The sequence below is a fragment of the Carcharhinus amblyrhynchos genome, chromosome 8 (genome assembly GCF_965287045.1).
Source record: "Carcharhinus amblyrhynchos chromosome 8, sCarAmb.v2.hapA, whole genome shotgun sequence".
Classification (NCBI taxonomy): Eukaryota; Metazoa; Chordata; class Chondrichthyes; order Carcharhiniformes; family Carcharhinidae; genus Carcharhinus; species Carcharhinus amblyrhynchos.
The window spans coordinates 124,270,401-124,287,461 of NC_137331.1; the positions used below are offsets into that span (position 1 = coordinate 124,270,401).

General features: G+C 44.6%; 1 protein-coding gene across 3 annotated transcripts in view; it reads right to left on the reverse strand.

The window, feature by feature from the left end:
- Window positions 1-17,061, reverse strand: part of ttc39c (tetratricopeptide repeat domain 39C) — a 91,847-nt gene that overhangs the window by 27,946 nt on the left and 46,840 nt on the right. The window lies entirely within an intron of this gene.

Consider the following 17,061-nt stretch of genomic DNA (forward strand, 5'->3'; position numbering starts at 1 on the left):
GAATTGAGTTTTCAGAGCACTACTCCTTCCACAAGAGAGTGGAGAGTTGGGTTCACAAAACGGCATGCTATGAACCCAACTCTCCACTTACCTGATGAATGGGCAGCACTCCGAAAGCTTGTGACTCCAAATAAACCTGTTAGGCCTTAACCTGGTGTTGTGAACTTCTTACTGTGCCCATCCCAGTCCAACACCAGCATCTACAACTTCTCCAATGGTCAGATAACTTTGGTATCAAGTGAAGCACAAACTGAACTCTGTGAAATGAAACAGAGAGAGCTCCAGGGTGATCGAGGGATTGAGTTTAGGAGTCGGGAGTAATGCTGCAAAGTTATAGGACCCTTGTCAGACCCCACTTGGAGTACTGTGCGCAGTTCTGGTCTTCTCACTACAGGAAAGATGTGGAAGCTATTGAGAGGGTGCAGAGGAGATTTACAAGGATGTTGCCTGGATTGGGAGGCATGCCTTACAAAGATAGGTTGAGGGAGCTAGGACTCTTCTCCCTGGAGAGACAAAGGTTGAGAGGCGACCTGATAGAGGTTTATAAAATGTTGAGAGGAATAGATAGGGTGGATTCTCAGAGGCTATTTCCCAGGGCTGAAATGGTCGCTACGAGAGGACACAGGTTTAAGGTGCTGGGAAGCAAGTACAGCGCAGGTATTAGGGGAAAGTTTTTCACTCAGAGGGTGGTGAGTGAATGGAATCGGCTGCCGTCGGTGGTGGTAGAGGCGAACTCACTGGAGTCTTTTAAAAGATTTCTGGATGAGTATATGGGATCTAATGGCATTGGAAGTTACAGATAGTTCTATGGCTTGGTAGGTATAGATGTGATCGGCGCAACTTGTGGGCCGAAGGGCCTGTTTGTGCTGTAGTGTTCTATGTTCTATGTAAACCAAGCTTAGTGTCACTCAGCTCCAAGGCACTGTGATATTAGTTATTTTGCCATGCAATCATCTTGTGCCTGGGAACTCATGGCAGGCTTATTTTCTAATCAAATCCAGTCCTTAATAAGTATGAGTATCAGGATTAATCTTACTCTTTGATACAGGAGAAACAAAATGAAGTATCTACCATGCTGCGGCAGATTCACATCCCAGGCATTTATTAAAAGGTCTTGGGTACTAAGGATACAGAACAATTTGGCAAACTCGAAAACAAAACATGCCAAGAAACAGCTCAGCTTGCCCTCTTCCTGCAATCAAACATAAAAGGCTTTGCAATCAAAGTGCCAAACTTTTAAATGCTCTGTTGGACTTTAAAGCATTGACTAGTCTTTGTTCCAAGTTGCATAAAATATTGTACTCCTTGAATTGCTGATACATCAGAACCTGCACATTAAATGATTGTTCTCCTGAAGCTTTCTATAAATATAGACTTTAAAGTTTTGTATGAAGGTAGGCAGTAATGATCCGAAGGGATTCTGAATTATTTCAAATGATACAAATATCTTTTCCCAAAGGTAGGGGTGTCTAAAACTAGAGGGCATAGTTTTAAAGTGAGAGGGGAGAGATACAAAAATGTCCAGAGGGTCAATTTTTTCCACACAGAGGGTGGTGAGTGTCTGGAACAAGCTGCTAGAGGTAGTAGTAGAGGCAGGTACAATTTTATCTTTTAAAAAACATTTAGATATTACATGGGTACAATGGGTACAGAGGGATATGGGTCAAACATGGGCAATTGGGATTAGCTTAGGGGTTTCAAAAAAAAAGAGGGCGGCATAGACAAGTTGGGCCAAAGGGTCTGTTTCCATGCTGTAAACCTCTGACTCTACAACTCTAAATGGGTTGTCTGAATTCCCCAAGAATTTTCATGCATATAATGTCAAGAAAACCACTCAAGACACTGAATATTAACAAATGACAGCATCACAGCCAAGATTCATTCCTAAACACTTAAGACAAAGAACGGAATTTCAACGAGCATGTCTTAATTGAGTAAAGAGATGTAGAGTCAGAAGTTTAAGGAGGAAATTGCAGAATTAAGAAGCTAAGTCAGGATATTGTGTTGCATGGAGGGAGCCTACAGGAGCTAGTGTTCCCAAAGTGCTGTAAAAACAGCCTTGACGAATCGCTGCAGAGTATCTTGTAGATGGTATACACGGCTGCCACTGTGCAATAGTAGTGAAGCGGTTGAATGTTGAAAGTGGTTGATGGGATGCTAATCAGTGGGCTGGATAAACCTGCATTGTGTTGAACTTAAGAATGTTATTGGAGGTGCATCGTTCAGCAAATGTGAAGGGAATTCCATCACACTTCAGTCTTAAGCTTTGTAGATGGTGGACAGGATTTGAGGAGTCAGGTGAATTGCTCGCTATAGAATTCCAATCCTCTGATTTGCTCTTGCAGCCACATTATTTGTATGGCTAGTCCAGTTCTATTTCTGGTCAATGGTAACCACCATAATGTTGGGGGGGCATGGTGACAGTGGTTAGCACTGCTGCCTCAATGCAGCGACCCGGGTTCGATTCCCAGCTTGGGTCACTGACTGTGTAGAGCTTGCACGTTCTCCCCGTGTCTGCGTGGATTCCTCCGGGTGCTCCGGTTTCCTCCCAGGATCCAAAGATGTGTGGATCAGGTGGGTTCGTTGTGCCAAATTGCCCCTTAGGGATTAGCTAGGATAAATGCGTGGGGTTATGGGGGTAGGACTTGAGTGAGATTGTGGTCGGTGCAGTCTTGATGGGCCGAATGGCTTCCTTTTGCACTGTAGATTCTACGATTGAAAGAAAGGTTCGAAGATGTAATGCCATTGAACATCAAGGAGGGGATTAGATTCCCTCTTACTACTGATGATAATTGCCTAACGCTTGTGTGATGCAAATGTTATTTCCCCTCGTCAGCCCAAGCCTGACTGTTGTCCAGGTCGTGCAGCATTTGGAGAAATGGTCGAGGGCTTCAAGCTTTCAGGTATCCAGATCACCAACAACCTGTTCTGGTCCCCCCCATGCCAACGCTATAGTTAAGAAAGCACATCAACATCTCTACTTTCTCAGAAGGCTAAGGAAATTTGGTATGTCCACTACAACTGTCACCAAATTTTACAGATGTACCATAGAAAGCATTCTTTCTGGTTGTATCACAGCTTGGTGTGGTGCCTAACCAACAAGAAGTGAGGCTACATTGGATTTGGTACTGGATAATGAACCAGGCCAGGTGTTAGACTTGGAGGTAGGTGAGCACTTTGGTGAAAGTGACCACAATTCGATTACGTTTACTTTAGAGATGGAAAGGGATAGGTATATACCGAAGGGCAGAAGTTATAGCTGGGGGAAAGGTAATTATGAGGCAAGATTTAGGATACATAGGTTGGAGTAGGAGACTGCAGGGGCTGGGAACATCTGAAATGTGGAGCTTATTCAAGGAGCAGCTACTGTGAGTCCTTGATAAATATGTACCTGACAGGCAGGGAGGAAGTGGTCGAGCGAGGGAACCATGGTGTACTAAGGAAGTTGAATCTCTGGTGAAGAGGAAGAAGGAGGCTTATGTAAAAATGAGATGTGAAGGCTCAGTTAAGGCACTGGAGAGTTATAAATTAGCCAGGAAGGAGCTAAAGAGAAAGTTAAGAAGAGGACATGAGAAGACTTTGGCAGATAGGATCAAGGAGAACCCTAAAGCTTTCTACAGGTATGTGAAGAATAAAAGATTGGTTAGGGCAAGATTAGGGCCAGTCAGAGACAGCAGTGGGAAGTTGTGCGTGGAGCCTGAAGAGATAGGAGAGGCACTGAATGAGTATTTTTCGTCAGTATTCACGCAGGAAAAAGCCAATGTAGTCGAGGCGAATACTGCGATACAGCGTTGTAGACTAGACGGGATTGAGGTACATAAGGAGGAGATGTTAGCAATTCTTGAGAGTATGAAAATAGATAAGTCCCCTGGGCCGGATGGGATTTACCCTAGGATTCTCTGGGAGGAGATTGCAGAGCCTTTGGCTTTGATCTTCATGTCATCATTGGCTACAGGTATAGTGCCAGAAGACTGGAGGATAGCAAATGTTGTCCCCTTGTTCAAGGAGGGGAGTAGAGACCATCCTGGGAATTATAGACCGGTGAGCCTTACTTCTGTTGTGGGCAAAGTTTTCGAAAGAATTATAAGGGATAGGACTTATCTAGAGATATATCCAGAGAGAAATAACTTGATTAGGGATAGTCAACATGGTTTTGTGAAGGGTAGGTCATGCCTCACAAACCTTAGAGTTTTTTGAAAAGGTGACCAAAGAGGTGGATAAGGGTAAGGCAGTTGACGTGGTATATATGGATTTTAGTAAAGCGTTTGATAAGCATTCAATGTTGCGCCGACCAGTGGAACCAATCTAATGACCCTCTAACCTAAACTATTCCAATGTTATCCAAATGCCTATCCACTGACAATTTGAACGCCCTTAAAGTTGGTGAGTCCACAACTGCTGCAGGCAGGACATTCCACGTGTGTTGACGAGCAGACAGATCTCGGTGTACATGTGCATAGCTCCCTGAAAGTTGGCGCCCAGGTTGACAAGGTTGTTAAGAAGGCGTACAGTGTATCAGCTTTTATTGGTAGAGGGATTGAATTTCGGAACCGTGAGGTCATGTTGCAACTGTACAAAACTCTGGTGCAGCCGCACTTGGAGTATTGTGTACAGTTCTGGTCGCCGCATTTTAAGAAAGATGTGGAGGCATTGGAAAGGGTGCAGAGGAGGTTTACCAGGATGTTGCCTGGTATGGTGGGAAGGTCTTATGAGGAAAGGCTGAGGGACTTAAGGTTATTTTCATTAGAAAGAAGGTTACAAGGTGACCTAATTAAGGCATACAAGATGATCAGAGGGTTAGATAGGGTGGATAGTGAGAGCCTTTTTCCTTGGATGGTGATGGCTAACACGAGGGGACATAGCTTTAAATTAAGGGGTGGTAGTTATAGGACGGATGTCAGAGGTAGGTTCTTTACTCAGAGGGTAGTAAGGGTGTGGGATGCCCTGCCTGCAGCAGTTGTGGACTCGCCAACTTTAAGGGCGTTCAAATGGTCAGTGGATAGGCATTTGGATAACATTGGAATAGTTTAGGTTAGAGGGTCATTAGATTGGTTCCACTGGTCGGCGCAACATCAAGGGCCGAAGGGCCTGTACTGCGCTGTAACGTTCTATGCTCTGCCTTCTCTGCCCAAGACCACAAAGAAACTACAAAGGGTCATGAACGAAGCCCAGTCATAAGAACATAAGAATTAAGAGCAGGAGTAGGCCATCTAGCCCTTCGAGCCTACCCCACCATTCAATAAGATCATGGCTGATTTCCTACTAGTGAGAACATCCTCTCCACGTCCACTCTATCCAGGCGTCGCAGTATACTGTAAATTTCAATAAAATCCCCCCCTCACAGAAGGATTCAGCTCCTAGCTGTAATGAATAGACAGATTCAGCCTCCAGTGATAAGGGAACAGAAAACAGACAAGAAAGATGACACCCCTCCTGGGACAGCAGGTGTCAGGGTGACCCTTGGCCTTACCGGATTCGCATAGGCACCGGGGGGGGGGGGGGGGGGGGGGGTGTGTGTGGAGTTTGTGATATCTCTCGGTTCAGTTGGCCAATGAATCCCTAATTCTGCTAGAAGGTACAATGCTATTGGCCAATGTAAATAGAGTCATAGAGGTTTACAGCATGGAAACAGGCCCTTCAGCCCATCTTGTCCCTGCCATTTTTTTTTAAAATCTCCTTAGCTAATCCCAAATGCCCACATTTGGCCCATATCCCTCTATACAATCATATCCATGTAACTGTCTAAATGCTTCTCAAAACATAAAATTGTACCCGCCTCTACTACTACCTCTGGCAGCTTGTTCCAGACACTCACCACCCTCTGTGTGAAAAAACTGCCCTTCTGGACACTTTCGTACCTTTTCCCTCTCGTTTTAGACTCTCCTACCTTTGGGAGAAGATATTAACTTTCTCCCTTGTCTATGCCTCGCATTATTTTATAGACCTCTATAAGATCATCCCTCAGCCTCCTACGCTCCAGAGAAAAACATAAAAACATAGAACACTACAGCACAAACAGGCCCTTCGGCCGATCATATCCATACCTACCTGGCCATAGAACAATCTGTAACTCCCAATCCCATTAAACCCCATGTACTCATCCAGAAGTCTTTTAAAAGACCCCAGCGAGTTCACCTCTACCACCACCAATGGCAGCCGATTCCACTCACTCACCACCCTCAGTGAAAAACCTACCCCTAACATCTCCTCTGTCCTTGCTCCCCAGCACCTTAAACCTGTGCCCTCTCGTAGCAACCATTTCAGCCCTGGGAAACAGCCTCCAAGAATCCACCCGATCTATTCCTCTCAATATTTTATAAACCTCTATCAGGTCGCCTCTCAACCTTCATCTCTCCAGGGAGAAGAGACCTAGCTCCCTCAACCTATCTTCATAAGGCATGCCTCCCAATCCAGGCAACATCCTTGTAAATCTCCTCTGTACCCTCTCAATAGCTTCCACATCCTTCCTATAGTGAGGCGACCAGAACTGCGCACAGTACTCCAGGTGGGGTCTGACAAGGGTCTTATAAAGTTGCAGCATTACCTCCCGACTCCTAAACTCAATCCCTTGATTAATGAAGGCCAGTACACCATATGCCTTCTTGACCACATCCTCCACCTGCGAGGCCGACTTAAGAGTCCTATGGACCCGGACCCCAAGGTCCTTCTGCTCCTCAACACTGCCCCAGTCTATCCAGCCTCTCCTTATAACTCAATCCATCAAGTCCCAGTAGCATCCTAGTAAATCTTTTCTACACTCTTTCTCATTTAATAATATCCTTTCTATAATAGGGTGACCAGAATTGCACACAGTATACCAAGTGTGGCCTTATCAATGTCTTGTACAACTTCAACAAAATATCCCAACTCCTGTATTCAATATTCTGACCGATGAAACCAAGCATGCTAAATGCGTTCTTCTTCATCACTCTGTCCACCTGTGACTCCACTTTCAAGTAGCTATGAACATGTACCCCTAGATCTATTTGTTCTGTAACATATGAGGTGTATGAATATAATTGAACCATCCAGCTTGGATGACAGGTGGGGGCAGGAGGATCGAATCTTCAAAAATATATATCTGTTGTGCTCACGTGATGGTAACGTCAGAGAGAAGTTGGAATCCTCTGATCATCTAGCTCCCAATAGATGTTGGTCAAATAAAATATAATTTCAACGGCATACTGTCTTTCGCAACTCTGTTAGTTGAGATCAGCTGAATACAAGAATCCCAGTGGGATGTCCTGAGATAATCAACTTACACTCCCCCACAAATCCCACTGCAGGGTGGCAATGGGCCCCCCCTCCACCAGCGATTGCACCCCCTCTCCAATCCCCCAATAGGCCCAGCTTCCTAGTATGGCCGCCAGCTGCCTGCTGCACCCCCCCCATTCCCTTGGCATTGCTTGGTGCTCAGTGCCAGTGTGCCACTGCCAAAGGGGATCCCCCCAACCTCCTGGGGGAGGGGGCAATGCCCTCTGTCCCCACCAGCAGAGTGAGGACGCTTAGTCCCCTGTTCCTGCTGGTGGGAACCACTTCTGGCAGTGGGGAGGGGAAGGGCTGGGGGGGATACACTAGCAGCCCAAAAGACTACCCCCCCCCCCCCCCCCCCGGGCCCGCTAATCATACGGAGATTCAAATTTCTATATGATAGTCAGCTCTGTGCCGATTTCCAGCACAAAGCTGATGGCGCTTGTAGCGCCTCAAAGCTATTTACCATTTATATAGATGATCTGGAGGAGGGAACCGAGTGTAGGGTGTCGAAATTTGCTGATGACACCAAGATTGGTGGAACGGCAAATTGTGCGGAGGGTGTGGAGAGTCTACAGAAGGATCTAGATAGGCTGGGCGAATGGGCCAGGAACTGGCAAATGGAATTTAATGTTGGCAAGTGCGAGGTGCTCCACTTTGGTAGGAATAATGGTAGGAAGGATTATTACTTACGTGGCGAAAAACTGCAGCAGGCGACGGTGCAGAGGGACCTCGGGGTCCTTGTGCATGATTCGCAAAAAACACTGTGCAGTTTTGGGCGCCGTACTTACGCAAGGATATTTTGGCCTTGGAGGGAGTGCAGAGGAAGTTTACTAGGCTGATGCCGGAGTTGAGGGGGTTGAGCTATGAGGAGAGGCTGAATAAACTAGGCTTGTACTCATTAGAGTTTAGAAGAATGAGGGGAGATCTCATTGAGACATATAAGATGATGAATGGGATGGATAGGAGAGAGGTGGAGAGACTCTTCCCGCTCAGAAAGGATAGTAGGACTAGGGGGCACAGCCTCAAGATAAAAGGGGGACGGTTTAGAACAGAGTTGAGGAAGAACTTCTTCACTCAAAGGGTGGTGAATCTCTGGAATTCTCTGCCCGTTGAAGTGGTGGAGGCTACATATTTTTAAGACGCGGGTTGATGGGTTTTTGATAAGAGAGGGGATTAAGAGTTATGGGGAGAGGGCGGGAATGTGGAACTGAGCCACGACAGATCAGCCATGATCTTATTGAATGGCGGGGCAGGCTCGAAGGGCTAGATGGCCTACTCCTGCTCCTATTTCTTATGTTCTTATGTTTATGTTCTTATTGGCTGGACACTGATCACGAGTCTCACGAAAGGCTCCAGCACAGCAGGCTGGGAGAATCCCAGCTCATATTCCCTTAAATTCAAAGTTTGATCTGATAATACAGTTCTTTAAAACCACTAAATTCCTGTTTAAGTTGCATTGCTTAGTTCAAAGCACAGGAAGTACAGAAAACAACTCAATCGCTGTATAAATCATTAAATCACAGCTTGAAAGGCATATACGGTTCTAGGAGCCCTTCTTCAGGAAGGAAGCAGCAGCTCTGCAGTGTGTAAAGGGATTTAGTAAAATGAGACTAGGGATAAGAACGTACATTCGTAAGTATTTATAATTGATTTAGGACACACTGGAGATTATAAGCTCTTTTCGCCAGGCTATTGAAGGTTAAGGTCAAGGCTTTGATAAAATAATTGGGAAAAACGTGAGCATAAATTAGAGGCTATCAGAAATAATTAAAGCTATTGCTATATAGTAAAAAGTAATGCTATTGAGACAATGAATTCCCTATCACAAAGCAGAATTTATCATAACCTTTCAATGGAATAAGCAAATGAAAAGTTCAGAGATGGGCAGTATTAAAAGTTCTGCGATTCTATATTTATAAGTGCCTGATATATAGATAAGAAATCTAATGCTACCCTGGAGTCTAGACTTAGTGTCAGTATTTCTGTCTCAAGAGTCCAAACATGATGGGTTGGAACTGCACTGCAGACTGTACCAGCAAGCACAAAAAAACTTCACTCTCCAAGGATGTCAGTCAACAGTCAGTGAGATATTTGCATCTAATCAAAGAGGTGTCATACCTTCCCCAACAATCAGAATATGAAATACTATTGAATTAGTTGGCACAGGGATTCTGTCATTCTGAGTCTCCAGTAGCACTGGAGGGAGTCATAAAATTTAATGCATTTAAATAAAATGGAAATTTAAGTTTGTTTTCTTCTACCAACAGAAGATGAGGTTCAAGAGTCATGGAGTTGTGCACAATTTGATTTATTATTGTCACATGTACTGGGATATAGTGAAGAGTATTGTTTCTTGCATGCTATATAAATAAACCATACCATTCACAGAGTACATTTTGGAGAAGGAAAGGAGAGAGTGCAGAATGTAGTGTTACAGTCACAGGTAGGGTGTAGAGAAAGGTCAACTTGGTGCAAGGTAGGTCCATTCAAAAGTTTGGCAACAGCAGGGAAGAAGCTGTTCAGTCAGTTGGTACGTGATGTCAGACTTTTGCAATTTTTTCCCCCGATAGAAGGTGATGGAAGAGAGTATGTCTGAGGATACGAGAGGTCCGTGATTACGTTGGGTGCTTTTCTGGGGCAGAAGTGTAGACGGAGTCAACTGACAAAATGCTGGTTTGCACAATGTACTAGGCTACTTTCACAACACTTTGTAGTTTTTGCAGTCTTGTTCAGAGCAGGAGCCAGACCAAGCTGTGATATATCCAGGAAGGATGTTTTCTATGGTACATCTGTAAAAATTGCTGAGATTCATAGTTGACATGCCAAATTTCCTTAGTCTCCTGGGAAAGCAGAAGCATTGGTGAGCTTTCTTAACTATAGCTTCAGTGTGGACAGGTTGTTAGTGATCTGGACACCTAGAAACTTGAAGCTCTCGATCATTTCCATTTCATCCTCGATGTAGATTGGGGCATACCTTTTACTAAGCTTCCTGAAGTCAATGACAATTACCTTCATTTTATTGACATCGAGGGAGAGATTATTGTCTTCACACCAGTTCACCAGACTCTCTATCTCACTCCTGTACTCTTACGTCATTGTTTGCGATCCGACCCACAATGGTGCTATCATCAGCCAACTAGAAAGCGGAATTGGAGGAATTTGGTCACACAGTCTTTGGTGTACCAGGAGTATAGTAGGGGGCTGAGGACACAGCTTCATGGGGCACCAGTGTTGAAGATGGTCATGGCTTTGATAAAGGGTCATCTGGACTCGAAACGTAGGCTCTTGTCTCTCCTTAAAGATGCTGCCAGACTTGCTGAGATTTTCCAGCGTTTTCTCTTTTGGTTTCAGATTCCAGCATCCACAGTAATTTGCTTTTATCCATGTCATGGAGGAGGTGTTGTTGCCTATCCTTACTGATTGCAGTCTGTGGGTTTGTAATTCTAGGATCCAGTCGCAGGGGGAGGAGCCAAACCCTAGACCACGGAGTTTGGAGATGAGTTTGGTCAGTTGTGGAATATTTGTTTTGTTGGCTTGTCATAGAAACATAAAAAGTAGGAGCAGGAGGAGGCCATTCAGCTCTTCGAGCCTGTTCCACCATTCATTACAATCGTGGCTAATCATCCAACTCAATAGTGTGATCCCACCTTCCCCCCATGTGAGAACATAAGAAGTAGGAGCAGGAGTAGGCCATCTGGCCCCTCGAGCCTGCTCCGCCGTTCAATAAGACCATGGCTGATCTTTTCACAGACTCAGCTCCACTTACCCACCCACTCACCATAACCCTTAATTCCTTTACTGTTCAAAATTTTATCTATCCTTGCCTTAAAAACATTCAATGAGGTGGCCTCAACTGCTTCACTGGGCAGGGAATTCCACAGATTCACAACCCTTTGAGTGAAGAAGTTCCTCCTCAACTCAGTCCTAAATCTGCTTCCCCTTATTTTGAGGCTATGCCCCCTAATTCTCATTTCACCTGCCAGTGGAAACAACTTCACTGCTTCTTTCTTGCCTATTCTCTTCAGAATCTTATATAAGATGTCCCCTCATTCTTCTGAATTGCAATGAGTAAAGCCCCAGTCTACTCAGTCTCTCCTCATAAGCAAACCCTCTCAACTCCGGAATCAACCCAGTCAATCTCCTCTGTACCCCCTCTAGTGCCAGTATATCTTTTCTCACGTAAGGAGACCAAACCTGTACAGAGTACTCCAGGTGTGGCCTCACCAACATCTCATATAGCTGCAACATAACCTCTCTATTTTTAAACTCCATCCCTCTAGCAATGAAGGACAAAATTCCATTTGCCTTTCTAATTGAGGGAGTCTGTGGGAAGGCCAAGGGACATCTGGTAAGTGGGAAGCTTTCAAAAGTGTGTTAACCAGGGTTCAGGGTAAGCACATTCCTCTTAGAGTGAAGGTCAAGGCTGGCAGAAGTAGGGAACCTTGGATGACTTGGGATATTGAGGCCCTGGTCAAGAAGAAGGAGGAGGCACATGACATGCATAGGCAGCTGGGATCAAGTGAATCCCTTGAAGGGAATAGGGGGTGTAGGAGTAGAGTTGAGAGAGAAATCAGAAGGACAAAAAGGGGACACGAGATTGTTTCAGCAGATAAGGCAAATGAAAATCCAAAGAGCTTCTATAAATACATAAAGGGCAAAAGAGTAACAAGGGAGAGAATAGGGCCTCTTAAGGATCAACAAAGGCCATCTATGTGTGGATCCACAAGAGATGGATGAGATTATAAATGAATATTTCTCATCAGTATTTACTGTTGAGAAAAGCATAGATGTTAGGAAACTCAGGGAAATAAATTGTGATGTCTTAAGGTGTGAACATATAACAGTGCTGGGAGTCTTGGGTGCAAAACAGTGCTGGGTGGTGCTGGGAGTCTTAAAGCGCATTAAGGTTGATAAATCCCCGGGATCTGATGAAGCGTATCCCAGGATATTGTGGGACGTTAGGGAGGAAATTGTGGCTCCCCTAGCAGAAATATTTGAATTATCAATCATCACCGGGTGACATGCCTGAAGATTGGAGGGTGGCAAACGTTGTGCCTTTGTTTAAAAAGGGCAAGGAAAAGCTTTGGAACCATAGGCCAGTTAGCCTCACATCTGTGGTGGATAAGTCACTGGAAGGTATTTTGAGATACAGGATCTACAGGCATTTAGATACACAAGGACTGATTAGGGACAGTCAGCACGGCTTTGTGAGTGGAAAATCATGTCTCACAAATTTGATTGAGTTTTTTGAAGGGGTAACCAATTAGGTAGATGAGGGAAGTGCAGTTGATGTTGTCTAAATGGATTTTAGCAAGGCCCTTGACAAGGTACTGCACGCTAGGTTACTACATAAGGTTAAATCTCTCAGGATCCAGGGTGAGGTATCTAAATGGATACAAAATTGACTTGATGACAAAAGCCAGAGGGTGGTTGTAGAGAGTTGTTTTTCAAGCTGGAGGCCTGTGACCAGCAGTGTAGTTCAGGGTGCTGGATCCACTGTTATTTGTCATTTATATTAATGATTTGGATGAGGATATAGGAGGCATGCTTGAACTTTGCAAGATTGGTGGAAAAGTGAACAGTGAAGAAAGTTATCTCCAACTGCAATGGGATCTTGATCAATTGGGCCAGTGGACTGACGAATGACAGATGGAGTTTAATTTAGATAAATGCGAGGTGATGCATTTTGGTAGATTGAACCAGGGCAGGACTAACTCAGTTAATGGTAGGGCACTGGGGAGAGTTACAGAACAAAGAGATCTAGGGTTACATGTTCATAGCTCCTTGAAAGTGGAGTCACAGGTGGACAGAGTGGTGAAGAAGGCATTCGGCATGCTTGGTTTCATCGGTCAGAACACTGAAAACAGGAGTTGGGACATCTTGTACAAAACATTAGTAAGGCCACACTGGAAGGATATTATTAAAATAGAAAGAGTGCAGAAAAGATTTACTAGGATGCTACAGGACTTGATGATTTGAGTTATAAGAAGAGGCTGGATAGACTGGGATGTTTTTCTCTGGAGCATAAGAGGCTGAGGGGTGAACTTATAGAGGTCTATAAAATAATGACACAAATCAGCTAAATAGTCAATATCTTTTCCCAAAGGTAGGAAAATCTAACACTAGAGGGCATAGGTTTCAGGTGAGAGGGGAGAGATACAAAAGTGTCCAGAGGGACAATTTTTTCACACAGAGGGTGGTGAGAGTCTGGAACAAGCTGCCAGAGGTAGGAGTAGAGGTGGGTACAACTTTGTCTTCTAAAAAGCATTTGGAGAATTACATGAGTAAGATGGGTATAGAGGGATATGAGCAAAATGCGGGCAATTGGGACTAGCTTAGGGGTTTCAGAAAAAAAGGGCGGCATGGACAAGTTGGGCCAAAGGGCCTGTTTCTATGCTGTAAACATCTACGACTCTAATTACCTGTTGCACCTGCAAACCAACTTTTTGAGATTCCTGCACAAGGACACCCATGTCCCTCTGCACAGCAGCATGCTGCAATTTTTTACCCTTTAAATAATAGTTCACTTTGTTGTTAAAATAGACGACGTCACATTTATCAACATTGTACTCCATCGGCCAGATCCTTGCCCACTCACTTAGACGATCTATATCCCTTTGCAGACTTTCAGCATCCTCTGCACACTTTGCTCTCTCACCCATCTTTGTATCATCGGCGAATTTTGACACACTACGCTTGGTCCCAACTCCAAATCACGTGCAAGTTGTAAACAATTGCGGTCCCAATACTGATCCCTGAGGCACACCACTAGTCACTGAACATAAGAACACAAGAAATAGGAGCAGTAGGCCATCTAGCCCTTCGAGCCTGCCCCACCATTCAATAAGATCATGGCTGATCTGAAGTGGATCAGTTCCACTTTCCCACTTTCTCCCCATAACCCTTAATTCCCCATGTCTATCAAAAACCTATCTACCCGTGACTTAAATATATTTAGCGAGATAGCCTCCACCACTTCAACGGGCAGAGAATTCCAGAGATTCACCACCCTTTGAGTGAAGAAGTTCTTCCTCAACTCTGATCTAAACTGCTCCCCCCGCCTTATCTTGAGGCTGTGTCCTCTAGTCCTGCTATCCTTTCTAAGCAGGAAGAATCTCTCTACCTCTACCCTATGGGCTTCAACGCGGACAAATGTGTAGTGGTCCATTTTGGCAGGGCCAACGGGATGCAAAAGTACAATATCAAGGGTAGGAGTCTTAGCTGGGTTGAAGAGCAGAAGGATCTTGGGGTCCGGGTCCATAGGACTCTTAAATTGGCCTCGCAGGTGGAGGATGTGGTCAAGAAGGCGTATGGCGTACTGGCCTTCATTAATCGAGGGATTGAGTTTTGGAGTCGGGAGGTAATGCTGCAACTTTGTAAGATCCTTGTCAGACCCCACTTGGAGTACTGTGCGCAGTTCTGGTCGCCTCACTACAGGAAGGATGTGGAAGCTATTGAGAGGGTGCAGAGGAGATTTACAAGGATGTTGCCTGGATTGGGAGGCATGCCTTATGAAGATAGGTTGAGGAAGCTAGGTCTCTTCTCCCTGGAGAGACGAAGGTTGAGAGGCGACCTGATAGAGGTTTATAAAATGTCGAGAGGAATAGATAGGGTGGATTCTCGGAGGCTATTTCCCAGGGTTGAAATGGTCGCTACAGGTTTAAGGTGCTGGGAAGCAAGTACCGAGGAGATGTTAGGGGAAAGTTTTTCACACAGAGGGTCGTAAGTGAGTGGAATCGGCTGCCGTCGGTGGTGGTAGAGGCGAACTCGCTGGGGTCTTTTAAAAGACTTCTGGATGAGTATATGGGATCTAATGGCATTGGAAGTTACAGATAGTTCTATGGCTTGGTAGGTATAGATGTGATCGGCGCAACTTGTGGGCCGATGGGCCTGTTCGTGCTGTAGTGTTCTATGTTCTATCCATTTCCTTCATTATCTTATATGTCTCTATAAGATCCCCCCTCATCCTTCTAAACTCCAACGAGTACAGACCTAGTCTATTTAGTTTCTCTTCATTGTCCAACCCCCTCATCTCCAGTATCAGCCTAGTGAACCTCCTCTATACTCCCTCCAAGGTCAATATATCCTTCCGCAAGTGCGGTGACCAAAACTACACACAGTACTCCAGCTGCGGCCTTAGCAATACCCTGCACAGTTGCAGCAAGACCTCCCTACTTTTATATTCTATCCCCCTCGCTATAAAGGCCACTGATCACCAACCAGAGAAACACCCATTTACCCGCACTCTTTGCTTTTTGTTAGTTAACCAATCCTGTAACATCATGCACCTTTAACTTATGCAGCAGCCTTTGGTGCGATACCTTGTCAAATGCCTTTGGAAATACAGATACACTACATCCATAGGCTCCCCATTGTCCACCGTGCACATAATGTTCTCAAAGAATTCCACCAAATTAGTCAAACATGACCTGCCTTTGTGAATTTTAGATTCCCTTCGCTCCGAGTGGTATGTCTAACTCCTTCTTGTTGCTCTATGTATGTATTAATAATCTGAAGAGTATCAGTTGAGACTATTAATAGGCAGACATTCCACTTGAACCGATTACCTGCAATCCACTTTATTTTCAGTCACATGATTTGACCTCAACTGCTTACTGTGGTAGCAAATTTCACAGGCTGACCACTCTCTGGGTGAAGAAATTTCTCCTCATCTTGATCCCAAAAGGTTTAATCCCCTTAGACAATGACAGTTCTGAACACCCCTACCATCAGGCACATTCTTCCTGCATTTACCTTGTCCAGTTAGAATTGCCAGCCCCCCACCTCCATTTTTCAGAACTCCAGCAAATATAATCTGAAGCTTCTCAATCTCTCTTCATACGTCATCCCCGAATCCCAGGAAGCAGTCTGGTAAACCTTTGCTGCAGTCTCTCTATAGAAAGTCACCTTCTGCCTGAAAATAAAGTGGATGCAGGTAATCTGTTCAAGTGGAATGTCTGTCTGTTAATAGTCTCAACTGATACTCTTCAGATTATTAATACATAAATAGAGCAACAAAGCTTCTCACTAATGGGATGGAAGGTGGCGTAAATGAAGAAGAAGGAAGAGAAAGTCAGAATGAAACATTCACCTGCACTTAAAAATTCACGGCAATACAATTAAAGAAAGGATTGATCAGTAATCATCTCAAACTAGCCATTATACACATCATGGTGAAGAGTCTCATCATACCATAAAATTCTCCAAGTTGCTGATAAGTGGCAAATAACATTTATGCCACAAAAGTTCCTGTGCAACACAGATGTAACAGCTGCCTCTTTACCTCCTTGCTGCCCACTGCTCAAGTCCCAAACAGTTTTTTCCAAATGCAACAGCAATTTGAATACATCTTTCTGTGTAGGATACTTTATTTGCTTCACATATCATCTTCTACATGGGGGCGATCAAATGCAAATCGGATGATTGTTTTAACGAAAACTCAATCTGCAAACCGGATGGTTCTTCCAGTCACTTGTTATTTTAATTGCCTGCCCCATTCCCACTCTGTCTAACTCTGCTCTTGGCCTCATACACTGCCCAAATGAAGCTTGAAGCAGTTAACAGCCTTCCAGACTTAATTTCAGATCATAACCGCTTCTCCCACAGCTTGGTGTGCCTCCTGCTCTGACCAAGACTGCAAAAAAAAACACTGCAAGGGGTTGTGAATGTAGCCCAGTCCATCACGCAAACCAGTCTCCCATTCATTGACTCCATTTACACTACCTGCTGTCTTGGAAAAGCAACCAGCATAATCAAGGACCTCATGCACCCCTAGACGTATTTTCTTCCACCTTCTTCCAATGGGAA